Source organism: Pongo pygmaeus, chromosome 12 (genome assembly GCF_028885625.2).
Source record: "Pongo pygmaeus isolate AG05252 chromosome 12, NHGRI_mPonPyg2-v2.0_pri, whole genome shotgun sequence".
Taxonomy (NCBI): domain Eukaryota; kingdom Metazoa; phylum Chordata; class Mammalia; order Primates; family Hominidae; genus Pongo; species Pongo pygmaeus.
This window is the reverse complement of record NC_072385.2, coordinates 41440889-41455567: the sequence shown is the minus strand read 5'-3', so window position 1 is coordinate 41455567 and position 14679 is coordinate 41440889. Positions and strand designations below refer to the sequence as shown.

Sequence of the window (14679 nt, the reverse complement as noted above, 5' to 3'; positions counted from 1 at the left end):
AAAAAAGGCATTATTTTAGCCTGTAATTAGTTAACCCATTCAAATTCGAAACATACAAAATGATTTATTTGAATTCAGGAACTGCCCCTGTTACTAAGAACTCTGTTTTAAATAAACAGTACAAAAAGAAAAATTCTAACCCAAAACAACTCAAAACGTTTTCCACTGAATACTGATACAAACATGTAACAAAGAGTATAAAAAGTTACTCATTTAAATATATACAAACTCTTTTAAACTCAAATTCTGTTTTAATACTTAATGAGGATATATACGTCAAGATGAAGAAGGAAGGCACGTTGAAAGAGAATATATTGCAAGAGCCTAGACAGTACTGTTAACTCTATTATACTGCAAACTTTGTGTAACAAAAGTGTCATTTTTATTCCAATGTGGACAGGGATTTTCCTCATGGAGCGTCTGTGGCTATTTCTCATCTGAGCTCATCCTTTTGGATTTGATGAAGGCCATACCATGTGTCTGCATGTGAGTGTTTAAGGCAGCTTCAGTTTCAAAAGTTTTTGCGCACACTTTGCACTTTCTGTCTGACATGGCGCCATTGGGAGATTCGTCCTCGTGACTGGGTTTGTTCTCCTGTTGGTTATCTTCCCCAGCCCCGTTTTGCCTGGACACTGGCTGAGGTTCCTTTAACTTGTGTACGACAAAGAGGTGCCTGGACAGAGAGACGTGACATGTAGCAGAGGCCACACTCCCGGCACTGGTAGGAAGAACCATCCGATTTGTGCTGAGGGATGCGTTCATGGAACTGCAGCAGGTTTTCGGTGGTGAAGCCACACATGGTACACTTGTGAGCCTTAAAAACATTGATTTTCAGCTTTGGTTAAGTGATTGCTCCTCTGGGAGGCCTGAACTCCAGAAGCGGTTCTTTCAACTTCCACTTGGGACTGGGGACCTTGGGGTCTTCTTTTATTTCTGTTTCCTCCTCATTGGTGGCGTCTGTCATTTCTTTCAGGTCAGGGTCCTTGATGCCATGCGTCAGCTGGACATGCTTCTCCAGCATCAACCGTTTGGTAAAGGTACCTCTGGAGTCTGGGCAGTGTGAGCAGGCGTACACTTTCCTGATGACTTTGTGCTTGATCTGGTTGTGCCAGCACAGGCTGTGGGACGAGCTGAAAGGCTTGTCATGCTGGCGGCAGGGTTGTTTCTTCATTTGTTTCCCATGCTCCTTCCTCACGTGGGATATGTACACATCTCTCTGCAAGAACAGGTGGTCACACTCCCAACACGTCCACCCAGGACTGGCCACTTTCTCGGTTTCCATTGATTTTTTTCAAAGGAGATGGAGATTTCTTTTCCAATTTCTCTTTCCCGTTCATGGATTTGCTGTCCTCTTTGTTCTGATATGCTGAATTATAAGTTGCAGGCTTAATGCTCAAAGGCAAGTTTACACCCAAGTTAGCCCTGCAATACTTTTCAATGTCCCATGCATAGACTTGATATGGTCCATCATAAGTTGCTTCTGTGCATATTAAAAGAGAACAGTCTGGACATCTGAAAACAGACACCTTCTGGTTTTCAATGTGTTGGTCAAAGTGGCAATACAGCAAGGTTTGCAGGGTGAACACAATGTTGCACATGGAACACTTATATATTATTTTTGGTTCTCCTATCTTGATGCCAGGATGCTATGTGTAGGTGTGGGAATGTGTCATGCTCAGGACAGACTTAAACGTCATTGGACAAATAGGACACTTGTAGAAGACTTCACAGTGAGAACCTTGAATGCAAGACTTCAGAGCAGCCACATCAGAGTATACAACATTGCAATGTACACGTCGAAAACCAACTCTCCTTGTGTAGTGCAGACAGTTCTTGGTGACGTGGGTCTGGAAGTGCACCAACCTGCAGATGGCCCTGCACTCAGGGCAGATGTAGGGAGATTTGTGCTGATGGATTCTCTGCACTGGTTAGGAAGCAGCATCTGGCAGATAGTACAAGTCTTTTGTCCACTCATATGTGCAGCCTGCTGGAAATGTGTAGCCAGCGATGTCTTGTCCTGGAAGATTTCATTACACTCCGAACATTTTAGATTATGTCTACACAGTTTGGAGGGGTCTTCATCTAGAGGCATGGCTGTGATGATGGGAGTGCTTGAAGGAGCTGGTATGACTGTCCCAGTTATGCCAGACTGAATTTTTGTGACAGTGTGTATGTCAGCTCCCACAGGGCTCTGAAGAGTGGATTTTTCCTCTGATGAAGAAGAAGTATTGCTTGATGGAGAAACTATCATTTGACCTGCTGGGACTGGCTTTAAAATTGAGTAAGGAACATTGCATTACCACCCCTTTCTCCTTATGCCCACAGGCATGGGAAAGGAGGCTGCATTTGTTGTAAAAAATGAGGTTCTTTGTACAATGGTTGCACGTTACTTCGATGCACACACTCCATCTGTCATAGTGCTGGGTCAGACTCTTTTCAAGTGCAAAGGAGTCCCTACACTCCAAGCACTTGTACCAAGGCATCAGTAATGTGATCCCTGCATTGGCAGCAGGACTGAGGTTTGGGATGTAAACAGGGACTGGATTGATACTGCTCAGCACCTTGTTGAAAGTTTCCACCACAGAACTCTGCAAGGACAACACCACCTGGACTTGAGACACCTTTTTGGGGGGTTGTGAGGCTGCTGCATTGATTATTGCCTTCTTTATTTGTTGCTGAGTTTTGGTTGACACTTGGCGGAGTTCAGAGGTGTCCTGGGCAACCTGAGACAGAAGGTTAAGGTTGGCAAGATGCACAGTCTTTGGCACAAGTTTGGCATTGGCCAGGCTGGATGCTGGCATCATGACAGTTTGCTGCTGGATGGCATAGGCGGCTTTAATGATGGTGCTGCTGGCACTCTGGACAGAGACAGCAGGTACGACCGTGGCTTTCACCACGGTGTGGTTAGCGAGCTTCAAATTAATGACTTGGGATCCTGCTGTCTTCACAGCAGACACTGGGAGGAAAGCAGTAGCCACAGGCTTGATTGTGACCTGTTTAGGGGTGGGCTGTGCAGAGGAAACTGCATTGGTCACCACCGCAGACTGGAGAGGTACCCTGGGGGGAGACGAAAGGGCGGCAGCTGATGCTGGAGACGACAGAAGGGATGTCACAGAGGCCATCACAGACGCCGTCTGCTCGAAAGGTTTCTTCCCAGAGTCAAGATCCACTTCTGGCAATACCCTGGTCACTGTTCTCTTGATTTCCCCAGAAGACGTCTTAGTGGTTTTTATGCGGATTTTGGGGATTGGTGGTGTGGACCCTGCGGGAGAAGACGGGGTTCCTTCGCTGCTGTTCTCACTTGAGATGTTTCTGGGACTATCCAGTTGCTTTAGGGATGGTTTTTTGGTCCCGTCGATGAGATTCTGGGATTCGGGAGACTTGTCGGTGGCTCTCGGACTGTCGTTTACTTCTTTTGGTAACGAGGAGGATTCCCTCGAATTGGCCACTTGTTCTTTGGAGGAGTCTGAAACTGCCTTTTTAGTGCTGAGAGCTGCGATGGCAGCGATGCAGGACAAGAAGTTGGAGGACGACTTTGTCTTTGATGGCGCAATGCCGGGGAGGCCAACAATTTCATATACAGTCAAACAAACTTCATAAGCAAAGGAGAAGATACTTTTCAGACAAGCAAATGTTAAGGGAATTTATTACCACCAGACCTGCCTTAAAAGAGGTCTTTAAGGGAGTGTTAAATATAGAAACAAGCCAGGCGCAGTGGCTCACGCCCGTAATCCCAGCACTTTGGGAGGCTGAGGCAGGTAGATCACTTGAGCCCAGGAGTTCAAAACCAGACTGGGCAACATGGTGAAACCCCGTCTCTACAAAAAATATAAAAATTAGCTAGGAATGGTGGTATGCACCTGTGGTCCCACCCACTCAGGAGACTAAAGCAGGAGGATGGCTTGAGCCCAGGAAGCAGAGGTTGCAGTGAGCCCAGATCATACCACTGCACTCTGCCTGGGCAGCAGAGTGAGATCCTGTCTCAAAATAAAATAAAATAAATATGAAAACAAAAGACCATTACCAGCCATCACAAAAACACACTTAAATACATAGACCATTAACACTATAAAGCAACTACAAAATCAAGTCTAGTCTGCATAATAACCAGCTAAAAAATATATATAAGGACAGGATCAATTCCACACATAGAATTATTAACTTTGAACGTAAATGGGCTAAATGCCCCAATTGAAACGCACAGAGTGGCAAGTTGAATAAAGAAGCGAGACCCACTTGGATGCAGTGGCTCATGTCTGTAATCCCAGCACTTTGGGAGACCAAGGTGGGCAGATTGCTTGAGCCCAGGTGTTCGAGACCAGCCTGGGCAACATGGGAAAACCTCGTCTCTATAAAAAATATAAAATTAGTGAGGCACGGTGGCATGCGCTTGTAGTCCCAGCTACTCCAGAAGTTGAAGTGTAAACATCACCTGAACTCAGGAGATTGAGGCTGCAGTAAGCCATAATTGTGCCACTGCATTCCAGCATGGGTGAAACAGACAGATCAATCTCAAAAAATTAAAAAAAAGAAACAAACAAACAAACAAGACCCAACTGTATGCCATCTTCAAGAGGCCCATCTCACACATGCAATGACACAGATAGGCTCAAAGTAATGGGATGGAGGAAAATCTACCAAGTAAACAGAAAACAAAAACAAAGCCAACAAACAAAAAAATAGCAGGGGCTGCTATTCTAATTTCAGACAAAACAGACTTTAAGTCAACAACAATCAAAAAATACAAAGAAGGGCATTACATAATGGTAAAGTGTTCAATTCAACAAGAAGACTTAACTCTTCTAAATATATACGCATCCAACACAAGAAATATGTGTGCACCCAGGGAGCACCCAGATTCATAAAAACAAGTTCTTAGAGACCTGTGAGGAGACTTAAATTTCCACGCAATCATAGTGGGAGACTTCAACACTCCACTGACAGTATTAGACAGATCATCAAGGCAGAAAACTAAAAAATATATGTGGGACCTGAACTCAATACTTGACCAAATGGAACTAACAGACATCTACAGAATTCTCCACCCCAAAACAACAGAATATATATTCTTCTCATCACCACATGGTGCATACTCTAAAACCGACCACATAATCAGACAAAAAACAATTCTCAACAAATTTTTAAAAATTGAAATCATACCAATTACACTCTCAAACCACAGCACAATAAAAATAGAAGTGAATACTAAGAAGACTGCTCAAAACCATAAAATTACATGGAAATTGAACAACCTGCTCTTGAATGACTGCTAGGTAAATAATGAAATTAAGGCAGAAATAAAGCTTCAAAACCAAAGAAAAAAAAGATAAGACATACCAGAATCTCTGTGACACAGCTAAAGCAGTGTTAAGAGGAAAGTTTATAGCATTAAATGCTCACGTCAAAAAGTTAGAAAGATCTCCAATTAACAACATAGCATCACACCTAGAAGAACTAGAAAAACAAGATCAAACCAACCCTAAAACTAGAAGAAGACAAGAAATAACTGAAATCAGAGCTGAACTGAAATAAAATGATGCATGAAAAAACATACAAAAGATCAATAAAGCCAGAAGTTTTTTTTAAAGACTAGATAAGATAGATAGAACACTAACTAGACTAACAGCAGAAGAGAGAAAATCCAAATAAACACAATCAAAATTGACAAAGGAGACATTATCAATGACCCTACAGAAATACAAAAATCTCTGAGACCATTATGAACACCTCTAGGCACACAAACTAGAAAACCTACAAAATGTGGAAAAATTCCTGAAAACACAACTGCCCAAAATTGAACCAGGAAGAAACTGAAACCCTGAACAGACTAATAATGACTTCTGAAATTGAATCAGTAATAAAATAATTTCCATCTAATTTTATGATTTTGAGCAAGAAAAAGCCCAGGATCAGATGAATTCACAGCCAAATTCTACCAGACGTATAAAGAAGAGCTGCTACCATCCCTACTTGAAACTATTCCAAACAATTGAGGACCAGAGACTCCTCACTAACTCATTCTATGAGGCAAGCATCATTCTGATACCAAAGCCTGGCAGAGACACATAGGCCAATATCCTTGATGAACACAGATGCAAAAATCCTCAACAAAATACTAGCAAACTGAATCTACCAGCACATCAAAAAGCTAATCCATCATAATCAAGCAGGGTTTATCCCTGGGATGCAAGGTTGGTTCAACATATGCAAATCAATAAATGTGACTTATCACATAAACAGAACTAAAAACAAAAACCACATGATCATCTCAATAGATGCAAAAAAGATTTTTGATAAAATTCAACATCTGTTTATGTTAAAAACCCTTAATAAACTAGGTATTGAAGGAACATACCTCAAAATAATAAGAGCCATGTATGACAAACCCACAGCCAACATCACACTGAACAGGCAGAAGCTGGGATCATTCCCCTTGAGAACTGGAACAAGACAAGGATACCCACTGCCATCACTCCTATTTAACACAGTACTAGAAATCCTAGCCAGGACAATCAGGCAAGAGAAAGAAGTAAAGGCATCCAAATAGGAAGACAGGAAGTCAAACTATCTCTGTTTGCAGATAACATGATTTTATACCTAGAAAACCCCATAGTCTCTGCCTAAAAGCTCCCAGATCTAATAAACAACTTCAGCAAAGTTTCAGGATACAAAATCAAGGTACACAAATCAGCAGTATTTCTATACATCAACAATATCCAAGCTGAGTGCCAAATCAAGAATGCAATTTAATTCACAATAGACACACACACACACACAAATACCAAGGAATAAAGGGAACCCCAGAGGTGAAAGATCTCTACAACAAGAAAACAAGAATTACAAAGCACTGCTGAAAGAAATCAGAGCTGACCCAAACAAATGGAAAAACATTCCATGCTCAAGGATAGGAAGAATCAATATTGTTAAAATTGCCATATACTATCAAAAGCAATCTCCAGATTCAATGTTATTCCTATCAAACTACCAATGTCATTTTTCACAGAATTAGAAAAAAAAACCTATTCTAAAATTTATAAGGAACTAAAAAAGAGCACAAATCACCAAAGCAATCCTAAGCAAAAAGAACAAAGTGGGAGGCATCACACTACCTCACTTCAAACTATACTACAAGGCTACAGTAACCAAAACAGCATGGTATTGGTACAAAAACAGACACATAGACCATTAGAACAGGATAAAGAACCCAGAAATAAAGCCACACATCTACAACTAACTGATCTTTGGCAAAGGTGACAAAAATAAGCAATAGGAAAAGGACTTCCTATTCAATAAATGATTCCAGGATAACTGGCTATCTAGATGCCAGAATGAAACTGGACCCCTACTTATCACCATAAACAAAAATTAACTCAAGAGGGATTAAAGACTTAAATGTAAGACCTCGAACTATAAAAACTCCCAGCACTTTGGGAGGCCACGGCAGGTGGATCACCTGAGCTAAGGAGTTCAAGACCAGCCTGGGCAACATGGTGAAACCCCGTGTTTACCAAAAAAAAATGAAGAATTAGCTGGGCATGGTGGCACACATGCCTGTGGTCCCAGCTATTCAGAAGGCTGAGGTGGGAAGATTGTTTGAGCCTGGGAGGTGGAGATTGCAGTGAGTCAAAATATCATCACCACACTCCAGCATAAGGGACAGAATGAGACCCCTCTCAAAAAAGAAAAAAATTCTGGAACTAGAGTGTTAGGAATGTCCTAAATGTCACCGAATGATACACTTTAAAGTGCTTAATCTTACGTAAATTTTTCCTCAATTTAGAAACTTTTTCAAATTCTTGAAAAAAATAACTATGTAACATATATAAATATACACATAAACATACTATATATAGTATAAACATTTATAGCATACATATGTAATCTCTCTGCCATTTTGGGCTACCTTACAAATAAGGCAGAAACAACACATAAAAATGAAATATACATATATATACATATACACACACACATAAATATGCATATTTATAAATTTAGAAATATAGAACATAGGTGACTATTCAAGGAAACATATATATTTACGAGCATATAAATATATAGGTAACACACATAAATATATTTAATATAGAAATTTACACATATATATGTAGCACTCTGCCACTCTGGCATACTTCACTCACACAGGGTAGAAGCAAACATATATACTCACATACATGTGTATGCACACACATAGGTACGTTTTTATATATGTACATACAACTACTTATATTTATTAATATATATAGAAATACATAAAAAGAGTAAATATATACATAAGGCTATTGTTAAATTGAATTATCTTTGTCCTAAAGCTGCCTCCATACTTATTTTAAGTTTGGCCTAATGAGTTCTGTATACATAGCTAGTTGTAACCTAACTTAATGTGTAAAAATAACTGTAACTTAATCCAAGACTATAGTCTTATAACATGTAACTATGTCTCAGCCAATGAAAACAGCTGAGCCTTCAGCCAATCAGAGGCTGAAAGCTGCCAAAACATGACTATATAAGGTAAATGCCAACAGCAGCCAATCAGGCTGTTTCCGTGCACTTCTTTTTCTCTAGCTGTAAATATAACCTGCACATATGGTGGCATGGAGTGTTCTGAGCCATTTTTGGTGCAAACTGATGCCTGATTCCTAAATTGTTTCTTTGCTCAAATAAACTCTGCTAAATTTAATGTATGTAAAGGGTTTTTTTTTAACAGATTAGTGTAGGAAATGCAATCTGAAGTAGAACTTCCATCAAACCCCAGAAGCATGGAGTGTTCAAGCACAGCGACCCACCAGGCCCATTGTGCACACAGATCTCTCACAGCAGCAGGGGTCCTGGGCAAGTTCTCTCTCAAATTTTGAAGCTCCAAGAATTTGTGTTTTGAGCTATGCATTTGTTTAAGCAAATTTTTTTATCCAGACTGGGTTTCGAAGTTGATTCTGAAATAATAAATAAAAGCTAAGTAAGATCTTTAAACTAAATGTTATAATTTTGTCTTTTGAGAGTTCTAGCAAGCTGAATGGGATCCACCTCCCAAGACCCCTTGAGGAAAGCAGGAAAGACACTGCTGTCCCCTTTGCCCTCCTTCTGAGGCTGTACATTCCTCTTAGGCCAGACTCTGTTCTTTTTGCATTGAACCTTGATCCTTTTGGGTTTCGAATCCAGGGTTTTGTGCTGTGAGTGGGCAAATAACCTTGGGGTGGGTGCCAATGGCCAGTTTGTGCTGTGAGATGATATATGGCCTTTTGAGGTTTAGGTAGCTGATGAGTCATTAGCAAAAACTTGACTGAGTCCAGCGTCAAATTGGATTTGATTGTGAACTGTATTGGATCGAGGTAAGAGGCCACTCAGTCTGATGATCAGTTGGAAACTGGACTGGGTTCAGTAGATAGATAAGTTTGGCCTCCCTCACGATAACTTAGAGTTACAGTGGTGACAGTGGGGAAACCCTTACAAAGGTAAATAGGTGCATGTCTTCCCAGTTACAACAACTGCAGGGATTGAGAGTACTTGTACTTGTGCATGCAAACTAAACACCCCTGTGCCCTAAGATGTCTGCCTTTTTTGCAAATAGCAGGCCACTGGAAAAAGAATTGTCCACTTTTACAGCAGCCATCTCATGGGTCATCCCTTTGGCCTGGACTGTTTCCCCACTAAGGGAAGCCCCCAAAGGCATCACTCTTGAGACAACTATCGACTAATCTAATTAGCCCTCCCTGTTTTTTCTCTCTCTCTCTTTGATCCTGCTTCTCCCATGGGAACCTCTCAGTTGACTGAAACCACTCTTTTCAAGCCCTTGCTGCCACTTCTTTCTTATTGTCATGAACTTTGCTATGTTCCCAAAGTCTTACTTAGTGAAAATAAGCCTTTCTGACTTAATTTCCTTGTTGAGAAGGGTGGCCAGTAGCCAGGCTAGTGATGGAATTAATTAAATATGCCACCGAATTAATTCCTACAGTGTTAAAAGAGAAGCACTAACAACGTCAGTGACCATGTAACATGGATTTAAGCTACAAGTCATAGAACTGTGATAAGAAGCCTCAGCGCTGTAAAACAGAGGGTGGAGGAGAGCATTTCCTCTCTCAAATGAGCTTTGCCAGGTATACTTCTTGAAGAATAGGAAGTTGAAGTGTTCAGGACTTTTATATCTATTCTACTTTGGCTTAGTTTAAATGATTCTTAGTTTATTAGCCTAGAAATGGCCAAGAAAACTTAAGGCTCAATAATTAGTTATAAATATGAAATATCCCCAGGTTTTTAAGATAAAAACAACTTATAAATGTATTTGTAAAAATTACGTATATTTTTACAGAACATGTATTTCTTTAAAACAGAGGGAGGGGAGTCTCTCATTTATATTAGTTTTCTTCATACCCTTTTGAACTTTGCAATTTCTATGTTTAGGAACCTATTTCTTACAGTTTTTCTATGCTAAACTCTGTCCTGGTCAGTTCTAGAGTGTATGAAGAACCAAATGATGTAATTGTATGTGACCTGGCTGTAGTGGAACAAATTTGACTCTTAAGTATGCAGGCTCTAATTTTCCTGTCTGGTTTTGTTAAGTATTCCTTAGATAGGTTTTTTCTTTGAAAATCTAGGATTGAGAGGTTGATGAATGAAAATTAATCCTTTCACTTTGTTGTATATAGGTTTGCAATAATTAGGTCAGAGGAGAGTTTTAAGGTCATGAAGGGGGCTGATGACTTACAAATAATGGGCTCTGATTGGGCAACTACTCATCTGAGTTTCTTCCATTTGACCTAATTAAGCTTGTGAAATTTACACTAAGCCACGAGCTCATCTTTAAAAAGCTTTTACTAAAAGATTTTCAGCTGTTCCAAATTGGACTTATTAGTGGAATGTGTTTTAAAGGATCATATCAGATGAATGAAAGGTATTTGATCCTTTATTTCCTAAATAATTAAATGATGGTTTGGAAAAATAGGCTAGAGTCTAACCACAGTGCTATTATTAGGCTTTCTTGTTAAACATAGGTCTGAGCCTAAGTATGTCAATACAACAAATACTTACTGTTTCGTTTCTATTAATGAGAAAAAAAAAAAACAGGTCTTTCTGGCATAAGGATGATTTTCATCTGGTTATTTTGAAACATTTTTGTAAAAGAAATTTACATCTATGAAGAAAATTTTTCAAACAGAAAAAGAAGACTAAGATGACAGATGAAGAGATTATGGAGAAATTAAGAACTATTGTGAGCATGGGTGACCCTAAGAAAAAATATACAAGATATGAAAAAAAATCGGACAAGGGGCTTCTGGTACAGTTTTCACTGCTACTGACCTTGCATTGGGACAGGAGGTTGCTATCAAACAAATTAATTTACAGAAACAGCCAAAGAAGGAATTGATCATTAATGAGATTCTGGTGATGAAAGAATTAAAAAATCCCAACATAGTTAACTTCTTGGACAGTTACCTGGTAGGAGATGAATTGTTTGTGGTCATGGAATACCTTGCTGGGGGGTCACTCACTGATGTGGTAACAGAAACCTGCATGGATGAAGCACAGATTGCCGCTGTATGCAGAGAGTGTTTACAGGCATTGGAGTTTTTACATGCTAATCAAGTGATCCACAGAGACATCAAAATGACAATGTACTTTTGGGAATGGGAGGATCGGTTAAGCTCACTGATTTTGGTTTCTGTGCCCAGATCACCCCTGAGCAGAGCAAACGTAGTACCATGGTCGGAACGCCATACTGGATGGCACCAGAGGTGGTTACACGGAAAGCTTTTGGCCCTAAAGTCGACATATGGTCTCTGGGTATCATGGCTATTGAGACGGTAGAAGGAGAGCCTCCATACCTCAATGAAAATCCCTTGAGGCAACTATTGGAACCCCAGAACTTCAGAATCCAGAGAAACTTTCCCCAATATTTCAGGATTTCTTAAATCGATGTTTGGAAATGGATGTGGAAAAAAGGGGTTCAGCCAAAGAATTATTACAGCATCCTTTCCTGAAACTGGCCAAACTGTTATCTAGCTTGACACCACTGATCATGGCAGCTAAAGAAGCAATGAAGAGTAACCGTTAACATCACTGCTGTGGCCTCATACTCTTTTTTCCATTTTCTACAAGAAGCCTTTTAGTATATCAAAATTATTACTCTTTTTGGGGTTTAAAGAAATGGTCTGCATAACCTGAATGAAAGAAGCAAATGACTATTCTCTGAAGACAACCAAGAGAAAATTGCAAAAAGAAAAGTATGACTTTTATATGAACCCCTTCTTTAGGGTCCAAAAGAAATTGTGGACTGAATCACTAGCCTTAGGTCTTTCAGCAAACAGCCTATCAGGGCCATTTATCATGTGTGAGATTTGCATTTTACTTTGCTGACTTTGTTGTAATAGATCCCATTCATTGTCCCCTTTGGGGTATTTCCAATACTTGAATGGCAGATTGGAGTTTTTCAGAGTATGTGTTTCATCTGCTAGTCTTTCTCTCCTTCATAGCTTTCCTTTTCCTGGACTTGCTCCTTTTGAGTTGCTTTTGCGTTTCTCACGCCTAGGCAAGTGTAATAGAAATTATGTAGCTCCTTATGTTGGCAAAGGAGCTCTATATAGTTTCACTTTGTATAAAAGTTAGGACCAGCTGTTGTTACATGTAATATTTTAGTTCAGAACTTGACCTGAAGGAAGGGAAGAAAAGTATGTGATTTTTACCTTTTTTAACAAATGTGAAAAAGTCAGTTTTAGAAATTTCGTGGTAGTAAGTTTGGCATTTGTTACATGTATAGAGAGAGGACTAATAATCTCTATTTATAACTAAATCATTGAGATAGAAAAAGATTCCCATTGACAGTAGACTTCTTTCCATTTTGTCTTCCCTTCTGCCTGTTTCCCCTTCAGGTTTGGCTCTAGGAACCAAAGTGATTTGTTCTTGTTCCAACCTGGGCTTTATGACTTTGGTTAGTGCCACTACCTTCCTCTTCCCTCCTTTCCCCCTTCAATTTGGAAATAAATTTCTGTATATGTTGCACTTTTAGGTTTAGGTTTGTTCTTTTTGTTTTTCATTAATCCTCCCTCACCTCACAGATACCCCCTCCCATGGCAAACAATATAATAACCAGTAAATTTTCAGGAATTTAAAAATTAGCTTTTTTCCACTTAAAGGAGAAAAATATTTGGGACTAGCAGCAGAGGCAGAGTGAGAGACATGAACCTTGGTGAGCTCTGATATAGTGAGAAGAGATTATACTCATGAAAGAAAATGTTAGTGTTACAGAGAAGCAGCTGATAGCAAATCAACCGTAGAGACTTGGCGGCGGCGGCATTGCCCCAGGTCGTCAGCAGTGTGGTATTATCTATGAGAACTTGAGCGACAGAGTATATCTTGGTGAATTTATAGATCATTTGAGATGTTGAGTTACTTTAGTTTTGTTTTTTTTTTTCAAATAAGTAGAGACTATTAATGTAAAAAACGAGAAAGGAAAATGAGATATGTGTGTTGATAGCAATAATTTGTTTCTTTTAAAGATTCTAAAAGGTCTGAGACCTGTAGCATTAATTATTTGAGTGCCTTCCCTTATCCCCTCCCCTCCCTTTCTCTTTTTTCCTCTCCTCTCCTTCTCCTTTATTCATTGTTTTGCTTTTGGAGTAGGTGTTGTTCAAGTATCTGTGGTTTGGTTCTGGCATTTTGTTCCCACCATCCCCTTCCCCCATTAACTTCCCCACTGCTTGCCATCCTGCAGTAGTATAAATCATGAATAGAAAATAATTTTGCTGTTGTAGTATACATTGGGGAAACTAGCAGGTTTTATTTCCATTATTTTATTTCCACTATATCTATGATAAGATGCAATTATAAGGAGAGAAGTCACTGTTTTTTATTGATAAGGCAAGGTTTTCAGAAAAATGAGTAAAATAATTAATGAAACATATTTAGAGCACTTAATGGTCTCTGTTTTCAATATAATTCTTGATTTCATTTTTCTCTGGAATATATTGGCCTTGTACAGCTATTACTGAATTATAGAAACTGGTTTATTTCTGGCAGAAAGCTGCAGTGCCACCTGAGTTCCAAATTTTACCATTCTTTGTAAACAGTTGGATGGATTATGATAAAGAAGATGCTACCAATGAAACAGAAAACCAACGAGATGAGAAGACTGTGATCCTCATGCGCTCAGAGGCACTTCCCTCCTAAGTCAAAGATCATCCTCACTGACTGTGTGCCAAGGCCTCACTTCAGGCTTGTGACTCAACAAAGGGCTTTTCCATTGATAGAAGCAGTTTGGGAATTGTAGTTATGACTTCTTCGATAGTTACCTGCACGTCCATTGCTGGCAACCGACTTGTCATTAAAACCTGGCTCTTTGGTTAAGGGAGCTACACTGTGGTTTATTCTTAAGTTACATGGATAAACTAACCTGTAACAGAAATATACTTTGGTTAATTTTGAAATGTGTCATTTTTAAACAATCTTAAAAGTAATACAGAATTGTGATTTATTAATTTTAAATTAAAACATTCAGAACTTGTTGAAAGAAAAATTTTTAAAAAAAGAAAATTTTTATTTGTAAGGAGGGGTATGTCTCTGTGCACTGAAAGAGGAAGGACTAAATTACTGGGAAGTCTTATGATAAAGAAGCTATTGGCTTAAATCAGTAAAGCAAGCCTTCCCTTGGTTTAAGGTGTTTTTCCTGGCCATCCTGTCTTGACTAGAACT

General features: G+C 39.4%; 2 pseudogenes; one reads left to right on the top strand and one right to left on the bottom strand.

Moving 5' to 3' along the window:
* Positions 1-426: 426 nt before the first annotated feature.
* Positions 427-5964, bottom strand: LOC129029976 (zinc finger protein 532-like; annotated as a pseudogene).
* A 5183-nt stretch (positions 5965-11147) lies between these two features.
* Positions 11148-14473, top strand: LOC129030378 (serine/threonine-protein kinase PAK 2-like; annotated as a pseudogene).
* The last annotated feature ends 206 nt before the right edge of the window (positions 14474-14679 follow it).